Source organism: Dipodomys merriami, unplaced genomic scaffold (assembly GCF_024711535.1).
Source record: "Dipodomys merriami isolate MVZ:Mamm:240054 unplaced genomic scaffold, mDipMer1.0.p SCAF_17, whole genome shotgun sequence".
NCBI classification, from domain to species: domain Eukaryota; kingdom Metazoa; phylum Chordata; class Mammalia; order Rodentia; family Heteromyidae; genus Dipodomys; species Dipodomys merriami.
The window spans coordinates 5,686,356-5,705,904 of record NW_027203048.1 but is presented as its reverse complement, the minus strand read 5'-3'; positions in this window follow the sequence as shown (position 1 = coordinate 5,705,904).

Genomic DNA, 19,549 nt, shown 5'->3' with positions numbered 1-19,549 from the left:
AGCTTGAACTCTGGGCTGGGCACTGTCTCTTGGCTCTTCAGCTCAAGGTGAATGTTCTACCACTACCACTTGAGCCACAGCACCAATTCTGGTTTTCTGGTGGTTAATTGAAAATAAGTGTCTCAGGGGACGTTCCTGCCCAGGCTGGTTTGAACGGCGATCCTCAGATCTCAGCCTCCTGAGTAGCTAGGATTACAAGCATGAGAAACCAGCACCCAGCTTCTGTCTACTTCTTGATGTTTAATTGCAGATGATCTCATGGTCATTTTGCTCATTTTGAACTGTAGTCCTCTAGATTTCAACTTTCTGAGTAGCTAGAATTACAAGTGTGCCACTAATGCTTGGCTGCCTATCAACACTTTCCTGTATTTGCAACATCATCTATTACCAACACTCCCTATAGACAAATGAATACATTGTAAAGATTCACAAGGATTGCCAAATTATCTTCTGAGCAACTTTCAAAGGATATACCCTGTGTATGTGATTATCTGTAAGAAGAATATCATGTAAGAAGTGTGATTGCTCAGATTATGAGTAGATACATATATTTCTCAGTATATATGAGAGCATACTGTGGAATACATACTTAGGATGAAAATGAAATTCATTCTCCCCACCCGCATTTCTTTTTGATGAAACATCCATTCAGTAAATTTCTGGTTAATGGAACAACAAAGACAGGATTGTGGTTCTCTTGAGGTTTTTACTCACAAGGTAAATGGGTGACAGGTTACCTAAAAGCCACTGCACCTGCCCTGCCCAGTGCTGTGTGCAGCTGTCAGCTTCCTGTCAGGATCTGACCTCACACAGCAAGGTGCAGATGTTTCACTGTGTTAGTTTTAACACTATGTTGGAGGGGGAGAAAAGACGCACATTATTGTAAGGAAAATTAACAACCAATGTCTGGAAGAGAAAGAATTGAAAGTGACAGGCCAGCTTCAAGAGACCTTTTGTTTGGGCATACATTTTTCACCGAGAAATAGACACAATTACTGAAAATTAGAAATGAAGCCGGGCTTTATACAATGAAATGAGATAATTTCCCAGCCAAAACAAGTGGGCTCACGTTGAAAGGAAAGCCATTAAAATATACCTAAGCAGTAAGTTAATGGGGGAGAAATTCAATTTCAAAATGAGAGAACATTTTCAGATAGAAAGGGCAGGCAGTGGAACGGTGTGCTTAATGAGGTACAGTAGATATATTCAAGTTTAATCTAGATAATTTTAGATAATTACAGAAAAAGCTTAGGCTAGGATATTTTTTTGCTACCTCCCATCCCTGTTTGATGCCAAATATTTGACTGGAACAGGGGAAAAATACACCATAATCCCATTATCTGTCCTTTGAGTCAAAAACCTAAAGGTTCAAAGAGGCTTGGGTGTTTAGCTGTCATTCCCACAGCTTGGTCAAATAATGCTTTGACAAAAGACAGCCAGTGTTTCCATTGCTCCCAACCTTCGCACCCTGTCTAAAGAATAAATTTAGCTTGGTTGTTGTCCTTGCTTTTGGTGCCAACTGACTGTAAGTCCCCTGGAAGTTGATGGTCTCTCTTAGTCCAAAACTCACTCCAGACTAGTGGTGAGATTTCCACAAAATAAAACTTCCCGACATGATGTTACTGTGTTTGTATCATCATGATGTTACTGTGTTTGTATCATTATAATGTCCTACTCATGATTTTCTCTTTTGTCCTCCCTGTGGGCTGGTGATGGTGTTTGAACTCAGCTCTCCAGTTCCAAGTGACTTCTTTTTTTCCTTGCATTTGGACCTCTTCCTCTTTGAAGATATAGTTGGGCATTTCTTCATGTATCTGTTGGCTATTTTTTACTTGTTTTTCTGAGAAGTCTCTATTTAAATGCTTAGTCCATTTACTAGTTGCATTGTCAATTCTTTGAGAGTTTAGCAGTCAAAAATGCAAAGCATATCCTACAAAATTAAGAAAAATGAGGGAGGGGGTGAGGTGGGAAAGATAGATGAGAATGTTGAAAGTGATGACATTGATCATAGTGCATTATATTCATACACAGCTTTGTTGAATGGCAACTCCTGTGCACAAATAATTAAACATAATATAAGTATCAGGAAAAATGAAGAAAATAGCCTGAATTAAGAAAAAATTAATAGATACTGCCAACTCCTGCTTTTGGCTGGTACCTTGGACAGGTTAGTCTTAGTCTATATTCACTACCGAAAAACCTTGGGAGCATCAGATCTAACATTGGTAACGGCATGTGAAAAAATAGAGTATCTTTTAAAAACAAAACACAACATAAAATCAAATTGTCAAAATTCAGGACATCTTTCATTCAGGAAGAACATCTTGCTATGGGTCAAGCTAACAAGAGCAGAATTTGATAGCTACGTTTTCTTGTTACATCTGTATTTTCTTCTGTAATATTTTGTGGGTTAAGATTCAGATGAGTTTTCTTTGATAAATGATGCTGAGGATACAGTAGAAGTTAATGAAAAAAATATTCTATTGATACAAACCCTTCTGTGAGGACGTAAATATTTTAGAAGAGGAAGAAATTTGTTGTCTCTTCCTGAGCCTATTAATGACTATCTGTTCAGGACAATTCCTGCTAATGTAACCCTCCTGGTGGCTCTTTGACTTCCCCATGACTCTTCCTTCATGAGGTTTTCTTAGGGATTTTGGACAGACTGGGTGGAATGTATAAAATGTATCTAGTCCATTATGAAGAAGTTGACAACCACTATTCTATGTTGCTGGACAATGGACCCATTGCTTCTGTTCTTAATATGGCCAGAAAACAGTGATGATGACCAAGATAATACTGAGAAAATTCTCCTAAGCAAAGCTAGGAATAAGATAACTGTGGGAAAATGTAATTTGAGTAACACATAGACTGTATTTTAACAGCTAATGGAAAATACCTCTTTTTAAATTGCGACAATACTCACATATCGTACTCTTGTTGAACAAATGTAATTGCTTAAGACAAGGAGTAACAGATAAAAGCTTTAAATATTGTTGTTCTGAAGGTTAATAAATTATTATGAATAAAATCACTTATTTGCTACAGTCTCAGAAAATGTGCTATGGAAATGGTTTGAAATAAAACTTTAAGTCAAAATAGAGTAAGGTCTATATGAATTAGGAAGGACTTTGGCAGATATTGATGTGCAGAATTCCGACTAGGATATGAATGGGTTGAAAGACTAACTCTAAATGAAATTAACCCTCCTCAGGAGAGCAAGGGAGAAATATTTTGACTGAATCAGAGATAAAATAATACATATACAACATATATCTTACTATGGAAGATATCGGTGGGATTAGAGACAGATAGGTTTATAATAAAAAGTATAAAAGTCCATTGAGCAGTGGAGATGTAGCAGGGCTGCATTTTTCATCAGTCTAAACAATAAACACATTTATGCATCAAGAGGGACCCCAAGGAGTATGCTGAAGGCAGCACTCAAATTGGAAGAACAGACAGAATTAGGTTGATAGATGTTTAGGGATATTGGGAGACCGAAGATACCCAGCTATGACTGAATAAGGTCAAGCAATAGTTGGCGAGCAAATAGCTAGAGTTTTACCAAATTATGAATCAATGTCTTTTGCCAGTAGGATAGCTTGTCACTGATATACACACTCCACTGTCAGAAGAAAGCAACATCAGTAGAAATATTTTAGACATGGAACAGAGAAAGAAATTTAATAGAAAACTCGAGGACTTGGATGCTCAGATGAATAACATCATCTGTGATAAGATGGTCCATTATTCCCAGTGGTGAAACCAAAATGGACGCAATAAGACGAAGGATTAATCATAGAACTCTCATCACTATGTATACATCAAGATCCAAACATTAATCAATTATGAAGTGTTTACTTACATTCTTAATTACTTTGAGCTTCTGATGCTCATAGACAGAAGAATTAAATGAATGCTTATACATTAATTTGTGATATGGTATCTTCTATTATTGGAAATCTATACTCTAGAAAATAAGCATGGGAGTACATCCTTTCTCCTCCTTATTTATTTCTTTTTCTTCTCCCCTCTCTCCTTTTCTGGTCTCATTTCCTTTCACTTCTTTCTTTTCCTTCTGTATTCCCTGTTGTTTCTTGTCTACCACTGTGCACGCTCTCTCTGTCTCTGTCTCCCTCTGTCTCTCTGTGTCTCTGTCTCTGTCTCTCTCTCTCACACACACACACATACACACATACTCTCTTTCACACACACTTTTTCTCTCTCTCTTGACTTTTCTCTTTTCAAAGGAATATAGCAGTATATGACATCTTGTTATCAGAAAGAGAAGTTATGTCGAAAAATTAACTTTACAACTTTGGCAGGTGGGGGGGAGATGGGAAGGGATGGGAAGGGGAAACAAAGGAGTAGGCAACAATGCTTGATAAGAAATGTACCCATTACCTCGCCCATGTAATTGTAAGCCCTCTGTACGGTATTTCCACTACATATATGTATATATATACATATGTATATATATATGTATATATACATATATATTCATATATATATATATGAAATAGTGACTTTAATTTAACATTTTAAGGTTGACCTGAAAAAACGTGTATTTTCATTTTATGGGTTAGGCTTTGTGCATAATTTTCTCCTAAAAAACTTGATCAATGAAAGTGGTTTGTATTAAAATTTTGTCATATCTTTATTGGTATTTACATCAATTTTCTGCATGTTGTCATTTGATCCTATTACAGAATCTTTTTTTTTTTTTGTCGGTCATGGGGCTTGAACTCTGGGCCTGAGCACTGTCCATCAGCTCTTCAGCTCAAGGCTAGGACGCTACCACTTGAGCTACAGTGCCACTTCCTAATACAGAATCTTTAATGGACTTTTATTTTAAGATAAGTTGGGATGAGAAATTGGATTATATTTTCTAGCTTTATATATCATATGGATCTTGAGCAGATTCAATTAATGTACTGTTGTAATCTATTTTAGAATTTTTGTTTCAAATTTGTTATTGGGTACAATCTTTAGGAACAGAATCAAAGACAATAGTTTTTTCAATGGAAAAAAATTCTCATTAATGTAGAGGGTTGATGCAAAATTGTTTCAGAGTAACCATTATACAGTTAACTATAAACTTAATTACTAAGTACAGGAAATCAGTGAATGGAATTATGAATTATTTGTAGGAAGTTACTTAATCCACTGTTACTTTTTTTTTCATAGATTGAAGCATCTTCGGAACATTACCCATGAGTTTTTCCTCATCTCAATAGAGAGGTGGATTCATGTGTCTTATTTGTGAGACTGAAAAAAATAGGGATCATTTGGTCAATTCCTTGTATTTTCTTATGGAGGAGGATGTCAGCAACTGAGGACACAGACATATCATTGCTCAAGCTGTATAAAGGGCACAGAGAAGCCTGAATCTCTCACGATTGACTGTTCACAGGAGTAGGTTCGCTTTGGGTGACTGTCAGCAGCAAGAAGTTATGAAAAGACTGGCTTTTCCTTGGAAGAGCTTCTTTGCCCCCGCTGGAAGAGTATGATGAACTGCAATGTGCTGGGTAATAATGCAAGCTATGTGATACAGGTATAAAACCATGGTACTCAGTCTTCTAGCTTTAGGGAGATAATCTAATTGAAACATAACCATTCAAATATTTATAAAACAATTCAGAAGATGTTGTGATTAAAATGATATCCTTCCTCATGAATAGCACGTTATGGAATCAATCACTATTTTCATTATCAAAGTTGTGTGATGTTCTTACCAACTGTCTTCAAGTCATATTGAAGGGACTTCACATCTACAAAGAACTATTTATTCTGAACTACTGGCTAGATTAGTTAGATAGAGGACTCTGTGTTGACAAAATTTTAAATAACCATCTACTCTGAAAATAGTTTTAAGAAACCTTTATTCAACCAGTGCAGGTCTATAGACAACTGATTTTATGCATGGTTATATTTAACTGGCACAGAAAATGCACATATTTATGGAACTATGTGTCATTCTAATACAGGTATACTCTACTGAAGTTAGATTTAACAGCACAGAATAGTTCAACTTCAAGTGGATTCAATGAAAATGTGTATTTTATAAATGTTTTCAAAACTTTAAAAGAATATGCATTCTGGAATTTAATAGCTAAGTAAATTACCACGAGAGCTTGCATTTCATAATAAGAAAAGTCTTACAATGAAGTCAGTAGGAGTAACTTGATTTTATAATTGTCCACTTCACTAGTTTTCTATAGTAGTTTATTCAGAAACTGACAACCAAAGATTAACTCACAGATAACCTTTCTTTCCAATCTCTAACTTTATAATTAATGAGCCCAAAGAAACAAACCTGCTTTTTTTCAATACCAGTTGATGTGTGAATTATTAAAACACGAACAATCAATCATTTCATTTATCATATTTTCACATTATGTTTCATAGATCACTGATATGAGATTCTTTAACTCACTTTTAACAAATATTTATTGAATGATTCTCAGAATAAATTTCAGTTTTTATAAAGGACTATGTGTCAGTGTCAGAATTTTCTCAACCATGTCCAATTGTTCTCCATACTCAACAATATGGATTCATTTTTCTTCAAGAAATTCATCCCCTAAGAGAGTTAAAAACTTTACTTTGTTCTGCAAACTTGATGGCTGGGTGTTGTACCTTTCATATTCACATTTCGTTATTAACAGTGATTCATCCTTACACATACAATTCACAGATTAATAAGTGAAAAGGCTTTCATTAATAATTAATGACATTTTCTTTATTTGCTGAAGACTGAAATTCAATGAGCTGAGAACTATTCTTAATCTTTTTAAACAATATCCAGCAAAATTCCCTTTGAGTTCTGATACACTATATCCCTTTGATATTCCATGGCTACATATATATCTTGTCAAAATATTTTGAATAGGCTAATCAAATTCATCCACATTTTATTAAATCTCCACACTTCAATAAAACAGTGGAGGATATAGAAATGGAAAAGATGTGGGCTCTTCAGTTGTTTTTTTCACGTTGTGTATCCTGATTTATTGAATCCATTCCACTAATGTGTTTGTTTAGCAAATATTTTTTGAGGTCTTATCATATGTCTGTATCATTCTTGGTAGTAAGGACTTAGTGATGTGGAAGATGATGCCTTTTTAATCTTTTTGCCCTTAAAATCTAAAAGACAGATAAGAAATAAGCAACAAATAGACATTGCCATTTGAAACTGCATGAGGATAAGTTTCTTTAAAGGGAAATATATCTAAAATTAAATTTCTTTGTATAGTAGTTTTTGTTTATGTATTCTGAATGTATATCTGAAGGATGAATCAAAAATAATCTTATCAATAGCAAAGTCATGGAAATCATTATTTAATGTCCCCAAGAGACTATTGTAAATCTGACAGTTTTTTTAATTCCCTGAAGAAAAGAAAAATTTAGGTTTGCCTGCTTCATCAAGTATTATCATAAAATAATAAATGATTTTCATATGTAAACAAAATACAAATGTTTAGTGATTTAAAATATTACATTGTAACATACATATAGAAAAATCTTTGCAAATTTCATTAATGTGTCTTGATATTTTTTCTTAATATGCTGTCTTTATTTCTGAATACTTTTATTATCTTTAAGTAGTTGCACAAAGGAATTTTCACTCACCAAAGCAGTTTATGAATACAGTGTGTCTTGATCAATGTCACCCCTTTCAACATTCTCACCCACCCCTCAAACCCAAGCCTATACTTAACTCTAGGTGATACATTGATTTTTTTGCCATTTGTACAATGCATCTGGATCTGTGTCATCACTTCATCATCATCACAGTCAACTTACCCTTCCCTTATTTTTCTTAATGTTGTGGTATTGAATGCATCTCTCTCCTCCCCTTCTCCATTCTTCTACTCCTCTTCTTTTTGCCCCATCCTCACCTCTTGTAAGTATCCATGTCCTGGAACTTATTTTGTTAGACTTTGACTTAGCCTTTTTAAAGCATTATACTATTTGTTCTTGTCTTAGAGTCTAATATACTTCAGTTAAGTGATTTGTAACCACTTGCTTATCACCCAGTGCAGCTTGTTTATTGTAGATTTATAGGCACATTCTACGTACCAAAAATTAGGGAAACTGTGCAACCTATGGTTCTCTAGATGTGGCATATTTTGCTTAATATAATTTTTCCAAGTCTTTCCTTTTATTTACCAATGATATAATTTCCTTCTCTCTATGGATGAGTAGACTACAATTGTGTATACATACCTCATTTTCTTGATCCATTTCTCAATAGAGGAGCATCCGGTCTGATTCCAAAACCAGGCTATGGTAAACGCTGTTGCAATGAACATGGTTGTGCTGGTAGCTTTAGACCACATCAAAGCTATTATCTTCTTCTTGACATTCTTATGACATTGTTTTTGCTTTCCCACTCCCTTATCTTTCTGAAATAGCATTTCATATATTATGTCTCCTAAAAGCCCTTTGCAAAGGAAGTCCCTATTCCTTATTTTTCTGAATAAAATTGCAATGATAAGAAAAGAAATTTTGTAAGCTGACATTACATGTGAACAATTATCCACAATAGCATCTAATAATCTCTCTGGTATCATAAATGAATTACTTCTCCTTCTAAATTGTGTTTATCAAGTTGTTAATGAGATGGTATCCTCTATTTACCACTGTAGTTTATTGCACTAGTAACTATCTTTGTTCTTTTTTGTATTGTTAGTAATTCTCTCTACTATCAGTACACACACACACACACACACACACACACACACACACACACACACACACACTTGCATGCACACACAGAGTTCTTTCTATCTTAGTTCCCATTATGGCTTTTTCCCTTCTCCTTTTCTTTCCCATAAGGCAAAACTATTCAACTGCATTGCCTATATTCACTGCTACTTACTTTTGCCCTCTTTGTGTGGAAACTACTTCTACAGAATTTCACCAGAAAGATTCTGAAAACATTCTCTTGAATAAACAGAAAGACTCTTTTGCAGTCCTGCAGTAATTGAGGAGAACTGCATCTAGCTGAAGGAGGTTGGTTAGATACAGAGAAAGAGAGTTAAAACCAATCACCTTTCTTATTGATGTTTGGGAAACAGACATGAGTTCTATCTTAACCCTAACACCTCCTCTGGCCACTTCTCCTAGGATACATTTTGTGCTTAGCGCTGTTTCCTAGGGGAGACAAACTTGTTTTTTATTTGTTTTGTTTTTTTTTCAGTTCTAACAAAATTGAGGCACATGCACAGTGGAAATGTGCATTTCTTTAGCCTGACTTTTCTGAACAAATGCATATTGAGGATTTCATGCATATGCATTGCATCTCATATGTAAATTTAAAATATGGAATAGTAACTTTGTACTTGTGCAGATTCTTTGCAAATATTTCAAAGTCATGATCATTGATTTCCCCATGATCAGCCAATTATATGAATATGAACTCCTCTTCCACTTTTCTGGGATTTCTAAATCCTGTGCTTGCTTCTGAGCTACCTAGCTCAAGCCTGCCATTTCCCATAATGGTGAATTTTCTCTCCAGACATTAGACTCCTTGCCTTGCCACTATACGCATGCATATGTGCGTGTGTGTGTGCAAATGTGTGTGCATGCATGTGTGTGTGTTGTGTGTGTGTGTGTGGTCATTCAAATCTTTAAGATATTAAGATTCTGAGAGCTTCCCATCCAACACCCTGAACTCTGGTAACACATTCTTTTACAATTATGGACCCTTGGAATTACTCTTGATGTCACCATTTTTCTTTTTTAGCACATGTACTCTAACATCAAATCGAACGTCAGTTAACTCTGTTTTGCAAAACTTGTCAAGATCCAACTCTTTTATCACTGCCACTCACTTTGGTCCAAGCTACTACTATCTTTCATTCAATCATGCCAAAATGTTACCAGTGTGGTGTTTTATAAGCTTACTAATCACACTGGTCTGTCACACTTAGGTTTTTGTCATTTAGTGACAGTTTATTTAATGCAATTTTCATCTCTGAATACTACTGTGGTCTTCACATTTTTGAATTATCCATATGAATATTTACTTTATTAAAGGTCCTACTTAAAATCCTTGCTTAGCTTTCAATATTGTATACATTTTTCTTACTGATTTAAGGAGTTTTTAAATATTTCAAATATAAAACTTGGTGAGTTTTCAATATCTTCTATTCAGTGATTAATTTCATTTATTTTTAATACATGTAATTAAATACCTTTCAATAAAGATGTTTTTCCTGTTGGTAATTTAATTTATAAGTCTGCCTCTATGGTTAAAGATTTTAACCTTCTCCAATTTTTCCTAACCCAGTATTATCAAGATTGTCACCTATACAACCTTCTATAAGATTTGACTTTCATGTGTAGATATTTGTTATAGTATTTGATTTTGTGTGTATTGACTAAGGACTTAAATCATAATATATATATTTATTTTCCACATCTTATAATAAAACTTCCAAATTCACACTGATCTACAAATTCTGAAATACATTAAATGCAAATGTTATCACTCCTACTTTGGGTTTTCTTTCCACTTGTTAAAGGGAGTGGAAGACTATAATAAAGCAGGTGAAAAATATAGAAGACATTAAAAAAGAATTTTAATTAAGTCAAGAAATTGACTAAATATTGTCAAATTAAAGACTCAAAGTTTTTAGTCTGATAAAAATATTTGATTAAAAATCAATAGATAAATAACAGGGAGATATGTGTGCCAGCCATATGAACATAGGTCAAGTGTATTAAATTATAGAATATTTTTCTCATTCATGAAAATAATGACCAACAAAATGAGCAAAACTTGTTTTACAAACATAAAGCTTAACTCAAAGAGATACAATTTTCATCCTATCACACCAGCAAAGATTTTGTGTGACAGCTCGGTGCTGGTGGCTCACGACTGTAATCCTAGCTACTCAGGAGGCTGAGATCTGAGGATCGTGGTTCAAAGCCAGCCAGACAGGAAAGTCTGTGAGACTCTTATCTCCAATAAACCACCAGAAAACTGGAAGTGGTGCTGTGGCTCAAGTGCTAGGGTGCTAGCCTTGAGCTGAAGAGTGCAGGGACAGCACCCATGCCTAGAGTTCAAGCCCCATGACCTACAAAAAAAAAATTGTGTGACAGAATATTGTGTTACTGAAAATGAATGAAAATAGACTGTTTCATAATCTGTTGGTCAGAATGAAAATGCAATACCTTTCAAAATGTGCATTTTTGTGTTGGTGTTGCTATTTGTGTGCACAAGTATATGGAGCTTAATTTGTTTTTACAAACTCAATGCACACAGTATATTATTAACCCATTTAACTGATGAAGTAGCTAAAACAAATATAGGATCTATATTTGCCTAAAATACTGAAAACAGTAAGGTATTGATTATTCCTTTTCTTTGTATATACAAAGCTGTCTACTGCAATAGCTTCACCAATACCATATTAGGAATAGCATCAAGCAATACAAAATTTAAAAAAAACAGTACATTCAACAAAAGAAAATAAATCAATCAGGAGGAAATGGGGGAGAATACATTCATAATATTCAAAGGCCATCCTACAAAATTCAGAAAATTGAAGAAAGGGGTGAGGTTGAGAGGGATATGGAGAAAGATGGAAGAACTGACACTGATAAAGATCATTATGTTCATATACTGCCTTGTTGTATGGTAACTCCTTTGTAAAACTAACAAAAGATAATAAATATAAATAAATAAACCAAAAAAAGAAAAGAAAAACCCTGGTGCTGGTGGCTCATGCCTGTAATCCTAGCTACTCAGGAGGTGGAGATCTGAGGATGGTTGTTCAAAACCAGCCCTGGCAAGAAACTCCGTGAGACTCATATCTCTAATAAACTACCAGAAATCTGGAAGTGACACTGTGGCTCAAGTGGTAGAGTGCTCCTTTTGAGCTGAAGAGCTGAAGGACAGCACCCAGGCCCAGAGTTCAAGCTCCATGACCCACAAAAAAAGAAAGAAAGAAAGAAAGAAAGAAAGAAAGAAAGAAAGAAAGAAAGAAAGAAAGAAAGAAAGAAAGAAAGACCGAAAGAAAGACCGACAGACAGACAGAAAGAAAGAGAGAGAGAAAGAGAGAGAGAGAAAGAAAGAGAGAGAAAGAAAGAGAGAGAGAAAGAAAGAAAGACCAATCACTAACTAAAAGGATCCTGCAAATTGGCTGACTCTGATGCAAAAAACATGAGGATCTGGTGAACTTTGTTTTTTTTTGTTGTTGTTGTAATTTGGACATCTGGAATTGAACACGGATCTATTTTTTCATTAATTCCACTTTTTGGATTTAAAATTTTTGTTGGGGGTATTTAAACTTATTTATAAATGCAGAAAATACTATATAAACATGACCAGCTCAGTCTGGGTCATTTCTATCCTTGAAACATGGATGAAATATACATGCTTTGTAAAGAAATGTTTTCCCTGATTCTATGCCTGTTGATGAGTGTAGAATCGGAAGAACTGTGCCAGGAGAGACTCTTCTATTAAAAACAGACTGTAGGTCACAGCTATAAGTAGTTATTGAGGGGGAAAATATCATTGTGAGAGTGTTTATAAAAATTAGGAAGAAATTTATGTAGGTAGACCTAACCAGTGGGGCTTGGTCCTGGGCTCTATCATGCCTTCCAAGAACTCTAATAGTTAATTCCTCAAGAGAAATGCCAAGCTACTCAAGCTGTCAAAAGAGCAGATGCTCTGCTGACATCTTTGAAGACGTGTCAAGTGACTGGAAAATGGATGCCAAGGATCGACTAAAACTCTTCCTCTCATCACTAAATTTCGAAGCTCTCCATGCCCCGGTTTAGAATGTCAATTCCAGACCTCAGTGTTAGCAGTCTTCTTACCTGGGAAAGATCTAACACCATAACTTGGCCTCAGAAGATTTAGCTTTCACGCTGTCTCCTCTAAAAGACCCAGTCTGCAGATGTCAAGGAGGTAACTGTTTATTTTCTTTTCCTGTATAAAAGTTTTCTTCCAGAAAAGTTTGCCTACAAATCTGACCTCTCTTACCTAGTATTGATACTTTCATATTACACACACACACACACACACACACACACACACACACACACACACACACACATCTTTTGTTCTATTTCATTGTTTTATTCTCCACTTTACCACTTCAGTGTTTTTTAGTATCTAGCTTTTTATTCCACATAATACTTCTATTGACAGAGCAATGAATAAAAAACCTGGAGTAAATAAATAGCTTACAATTAAAAAAACTAGAAATAATATTTAAGCTAGAAGACAAAATAATCTCTTCTTTAAAGTGCAAATAAAAGGGAGTTGTCTTCTTTCCAGAATTCTTTATCTAGTGAAAATAATCTGTGTTTTTAAGGTTAGCAAGGTTAACATAAAATTAAGTTTTTATACTTTTTTTTTTTTTAACAAAACCAGTGGTGAGGAAACTTGAGGTCACTAAATTGGTCTCTCTAAATACGTTAAGGAAGTTTGTTCAGATTATTCAAAAATGATACTAAATAAAATTTCAACTCTGCACAAAAGGAAGAGCACTAGAAAGTTTGAACATACATATAGTAAATAATTTAGCCCCTAGTTAAGCCCTAACAGTTAGGGCCACATAAATAAATTTCTTTATATATATATATACATATATATGTATATATATTCCTTCTTTTATATATATACATATATACACATATACACATATAGATATAGGCATATACATATATGTATGTAAAATATATCCATACATATATATATACTTTGTGTATATACATACATATACTTTGTTTATATATGCTTTGTATATATATGTATGCAGACATATATACATAAATAAAGCATATATATGTATATATGTACAGAAAGTATATGTATGTATGTATGTATGTATGTATGTATGTATATTTGAGAGAGTTCTTCACACCAGGTACCAGGGCCTCACATTTGTAATTCTACCTACTTATGAGGCAAAGATTTGATGAATAGTGGTTCAAGTCCAGTCTGAGAAGAAAGTTCATGAGATCCATTTCAATCAATGGCTGGACATATGCCTGTATCTGGGAACCCTTGTTATTTCAGCTAGGCAAGAAACTGAAATCTGGATGATACCATTTCAGACCAGAGAAAAAGAAAAAGCAAAACATTTCTACAGAAAAATAATCTTGGTGTTATTCTATATGGTTGCCATTACAGGTACAGCAGGGAATGTAAACAATAACAGTCCATGCCAGCCAGAGCAAAAAGTGTGACCCTATATCAAAAATAACGAGAGATGAATGGGACCAAGATGGTGACGGGGCAGTAGGGAAACGCCATAGCTCTCTCCAACCAAAAAGAGAGTTCGAGTTCCAATGCTTAATCTCCCCAAGAGACCGACAACAACAAAAAGACGAACACTCAGAGAAAAACCAGAGGCGGAGAATAACAAAAAAAGAAAGAGAGGAAAAGAAGAATTTCAGAACAGAGAAAAGCGAAGACCCCTCCCCCAACCTTTACTGGCCGCGCGGCAGTGCGACAAGCCGCCAGCCAGCCGGCCCGGCGGGGGCTGCCGGAGCCCCAGAGACACAGCAGAGACACAGGGGGCCGCTTTCAGATCACCAGGTACCGGTTTGCAGAACAGCGGATCGGCAGGAACAGAGAAACCTACCAGCTGGGAGTCTCCACGAGGATCCCACCCCCACCCCTCAATCTCCACCCGAGCAGAGAGGCTCCATCCCGCCAAAGCCGCTTGGCACCAGCAGCGCGACAAAGGGACCTGTCTGCAGACCCCCGCCTGCCAGATCGCAACGACCTGGCCCTGCTGGGGCCCCAGAGGTACCGCGAAGAAGCTGCCTGAGCATGGACACTTTTGACCCGACAGCTTCGACAGAGGCAGAGACAGAAAAGAATCACACAGAGCCACCACCACCCAACCCAACCCGGATTGCAACAACAACTGACGACCTACACCACACAGAAACAACCAGCTCCAGGGAGAGTACCCCACAGTGGAAGTGTAACCCTCAAGGGAGACCAGAGCTGGAGGGAATCCCCAGACCCTGACCTAGACTCCCTACCCCAACACCTGGACCACAGGACCCACTAAAACTGGGAACTGTTTGAGAGCTCCACCAGCCCGTGGAGCACACTCAGCTGGCCAGGCTAGAGCAAGAGCGCCCCTGGAAGGGAGCTTAAATGCCCAAGCCAGGAACAGCGCCCCTGGGTCAAGACTACCAACAGTAGAAGAAATTTGAACTGTGTCCCCCAGGCTATATAACCTAGGTGGTATACACATCAGCACAGGCCTAACAAGTGCGCTCCAGGCTGCATAACCTAGGTGGTATACACATCAGCACAGGCCTAACAAGCGCGCTCCAGGCTGGGGCCGGAACCAGGCCCGGGGATCCGGCGCCTGAACAACACAACCAACTCCTCCCAATTGAAGTAAAAAGCTGAGCATACGTCTCAACAGAGGGGAGAAAACCAGGAAACAACACTCCCCAGGAAGCACGCCTGTGACAACAAAAGACCTGGAGGCCCAGGACAAGAGAAGACCAAACCCCACCAAAACTCCACCCATATACCCTAGGCTGGGAATTGGGCAACACAGGCTGCCAGCACTTGATAGTAAGCAGGAGCTCAGACTGTTAAGGCGGCTCAGCAATAGAGTGATAGTCTTGGATGTATGAGGCCCTGGATCTGATTCCTCAGCATCACAAAAGCAAAAAGGGTCAGAAGTGGTGCTGTGGCTCAAATGGTAGGGTGCCAGCCTTGAGCTGAAAAGCTGAGGGACAGCACCCAAACCTAGAGTTCAAGCCCACAACCAGCCCAAAACAAACAAACAAAAACACATCAGGAGCCCATAGCAGACTCCAGTATTTGGGAGAGTGCATCCAGAGCATCCGTTCTTCACAAGAGCACCTGTAGGAGCAAACACAAGCAGTCTAGGCTGCTCAACCCTTCCAAAGGCGGGAACTGCCAGCAATCTACAGCAGAGAGCTGAGAATCCTAAGTAAGTCAGAATAGCAGCTGGAAATAGGCTCCCAACAGAACCCAGATCAGGCACAGACTCTCTCTACCAATACAGAATCAGCAACCAAGCAAAGACAGACACACCAAAACAAAATTGAAGAGCAGTCTCCTGAACCTCCATGCGAAAATCACAGAGAAAAATCACAAGGTTTACCACCACCCAGGACAGCAAGCTCACCTCAAAAGCCAGCAGCCATGCAGGGGAGAGCCCCAGTGGGAGCAAAGCAGGAATAGAAGGGTTGCTGGAGGCAATGACTCAAGAAATAAAGTGAGAAATTGATCAGAAATTGAAAGAGCACAAGGATGAACTATCCAAAGAGATACAGGGTATCAAACAAGAGATGCATGCAAAAATAGAAGCTGCACAAACCTCAGTAAGAAGTGAGATAAACGCCAAATTAGAGGTAATGCATACCTCATTGAGAGGTGAGATCAGTACTCTGAGAACCAACATTGAATCCATAAAGGGATCCATTCCTCCATGCAAACCACAATAGAAGCCACTGTCAACAGAGTGAATGAAATGGAAGGTAGAGTGTCAGATACAGAAGACAGAATACACCAACTGGACCAAAAAGTGACAGATATGGAAAAATCACTCAAATTAAACCAAAGGGATATTCAAGAGCAAGCAGATAATGCTAAAAATTTTAACCTTCGCATAATTGGAGTGGACGAAGGTGAGGAATTCCAGAGCAAGGGAATGCAACACCTATTTAACAATATAATCAATGAAAATTTTCCCCACCTCAAAAACGACCATCTTAACTACATCACAAAAGCTTATCGAACACCCAACAAGCAAGACCCCAGGAGAAACACTTCTAGACACATTATAGTAAAAATGATAGATCTGAATAATAAGGAAACAATCCTGCATGCAGCAAAAATGAAGAAGGAGCTATACTACAACGGGAAAAAAATAAGAATCACTGCAGATCTCTCCACACAAACAATGAATGCAAGAAAAGCCTGGGAAAGCACCATACGAGCCCTGAAAGCCAATAACTGCCAACCCAGACTGATATACCCGGCAAAGCTAGCATTCACATTCGATGGAGAACTGAAAACTTTTAATAGCAAAGAAAAACTAAATGAATACATAAACATTAAGCCAGCATTACAAAGAATTCTAAGAGGGGGGACACAACCTGAAGAAAGCAACCAGGAACTGGGGCCTGCCCCAAACAGGCGTTACTCAAAGTCTAACTGAGCAAGCACAGGAGGAAAGGAAAGAAGAAAAACTTAGGAAAACGGAATGGGGGGGACAACAATGCATCTCTCTATACTTTCTCTTAATATAAATGGGCTGAATTTGCCAATTAAAAGAAAACGAACTGAGGACTGGATCAGAAAACAAGACCCATCCACCTGTTGCCTTCAGGAGACCCACCTCTCAGCCAAACATACAAACAAACTCAGAGTGAAGGGGTGGAAAAGGATCTACCAATCAAACGCTCCCAGTAAGAAAGCAGGTGTAGCTATCCTGATATCTGACAAAATAAACTTCTCATTAAAATCAGTACAGAAAGACAAGGACGGACACTACATATTAATAAAGGGAACAATCCAAGAAGAGGATATAACCATTATCAACTTATATGCCCCAAATATTGGTGCACCCAGATATGTCAAACAAATGCTCTCAAACTTACAGAATAAAATAGATCCCAATACGATAATACTAGGAGACTTTAACACACCACTCTCACCAAAGGACAGGTCTACCAACCAGAGGATTGGCAAAGAAGCTACCGAATTAAGAGAGGCCATACTTCAAGTGGAATTAACTGACATCTACCAAGTATTTCACCCTAAAACAACACAGTACACATTCTTCTCAGCAGCTCACGGAACTTTCTCCAAAATAGACCATATCATAGTTCATGCAAGGAACTTAAGCAAATACAAAGGGATTGACATAATCCCCTGTATCCTATCTGACCACAGTGGAATCAAGCTAGCTCTCAATAACAAAGCATACCGCAGAAATTTCTCTAATACATGGAAATTGAACAGCAAACTCCTTAACAATGCCTGGATAACAGAAGAGATCAGAGAAGAAATAAAGCATTTCCTACAACTCAATGAAAATGAAAACACCTCACAAAGAAACTTGTGGGACACAGCAAAAGCAGTCCTGAGGGAAAGTTATTGCCCTCAGTGCCCACATCAAGAGAATGGAGACAGACCAAGTAAATAATCTCATGTTGCAATTAAAATACCTAGAAAAACAAGAAAAAATGGGACCTAAAGCTACTAGATGAAGCCAGATAACCAAATTAAAAGCAGAGATTAACCAATTAGAAAATCAGAAAACCATAACCAAAATAAACCAAACAAAAAGCTGGTTCTTTGAAAAAATAAACAAAATTGATGGCCCATTGGCTAGATTAATTAAAAAAAGAAGAGAGGAAACCCATATTAATAGGATTAGGGATGCCACGGGAAACATCACAACACGTACCCAAGATATCCAAACAATTCTAACATACTACTTTCAAAAGCTATACTCTCTAAAGGAAGAAAATCGGGCAGAAATGGATGCATTTTTAGAAAAATACAAGTTGCCCAAACTGAGCAAAGAAGAAGTTAACCAATTAAATAAGCCAATATCCTATAATGAGATACAGGAAGCTATCAAAAGTCTTCCAACAAAAAAAGCCCAGGACCAGATGGATTCACAGCAGAATTCTATAAGACCTTTAAACAAGAACTAATACCCATACTCCTCAAGCTCTTCAGAGAAACAGAGAAGGAGGGAGCTATCCCAAACTCATTCTACGAAGCCAATATCACACTCATCCCCAAACCAGGCAAAGACCCAACCAAAAAGGAGAATTACAGGCCAATCTCCTTGATGAGCACAGATGCAAAGATCCTTAACAAGATTCTAGCTAACAGAATCCAGAAACACATAAAAAAATAATTCACTATGACCAGGTAGGCTTCATCCCAGAGACACAGGGATGGTTTAACATACGTAAGTCAATAAATGTAATCCAACATATCAACAGAGCCAAGGTCAAGAATCACATGATTATCGCCACAGATGCAGAAAAGGCCTTTGACAAAATTCAACATTCATTCATGCTAAAAGCTCTGGAGAAAATAGGAATAGAAGGAACATTTCTAAAACAATAAAAGCCATTTATGACAGACCAATAGCCAATATTATACTTAATGGGGAAAAGCTACAACCAATTCTCCTAAAATCAGGAACAAGGCAAGGATGCCCACTGTTTCCACTCCTCTTCAATATAGTCCTAGAACCCTTAGCCAGGGCAATAAGGCAAGAAAAAGACATTAAAGGGATCCGCATAGGGAAAGAAGAAGTTAAACTATCCCTTTTTGCAGACGACATGATACTATACCTCCACGATCCCAAAAACTCCATCCCCAAACTCTTAGAAATCATAAATCACTTCGGCAAAATAGCAGGATACAAAATAAACCCACAAAAATCAGTTGCCTTCCTATACACTGATAATGTACAGGAAGAGAGGGAAATAAAGGGAGCAACCCCATTAACAATAACCTCCCGAAAAATAAAATACTTAGGAATTAACTTAA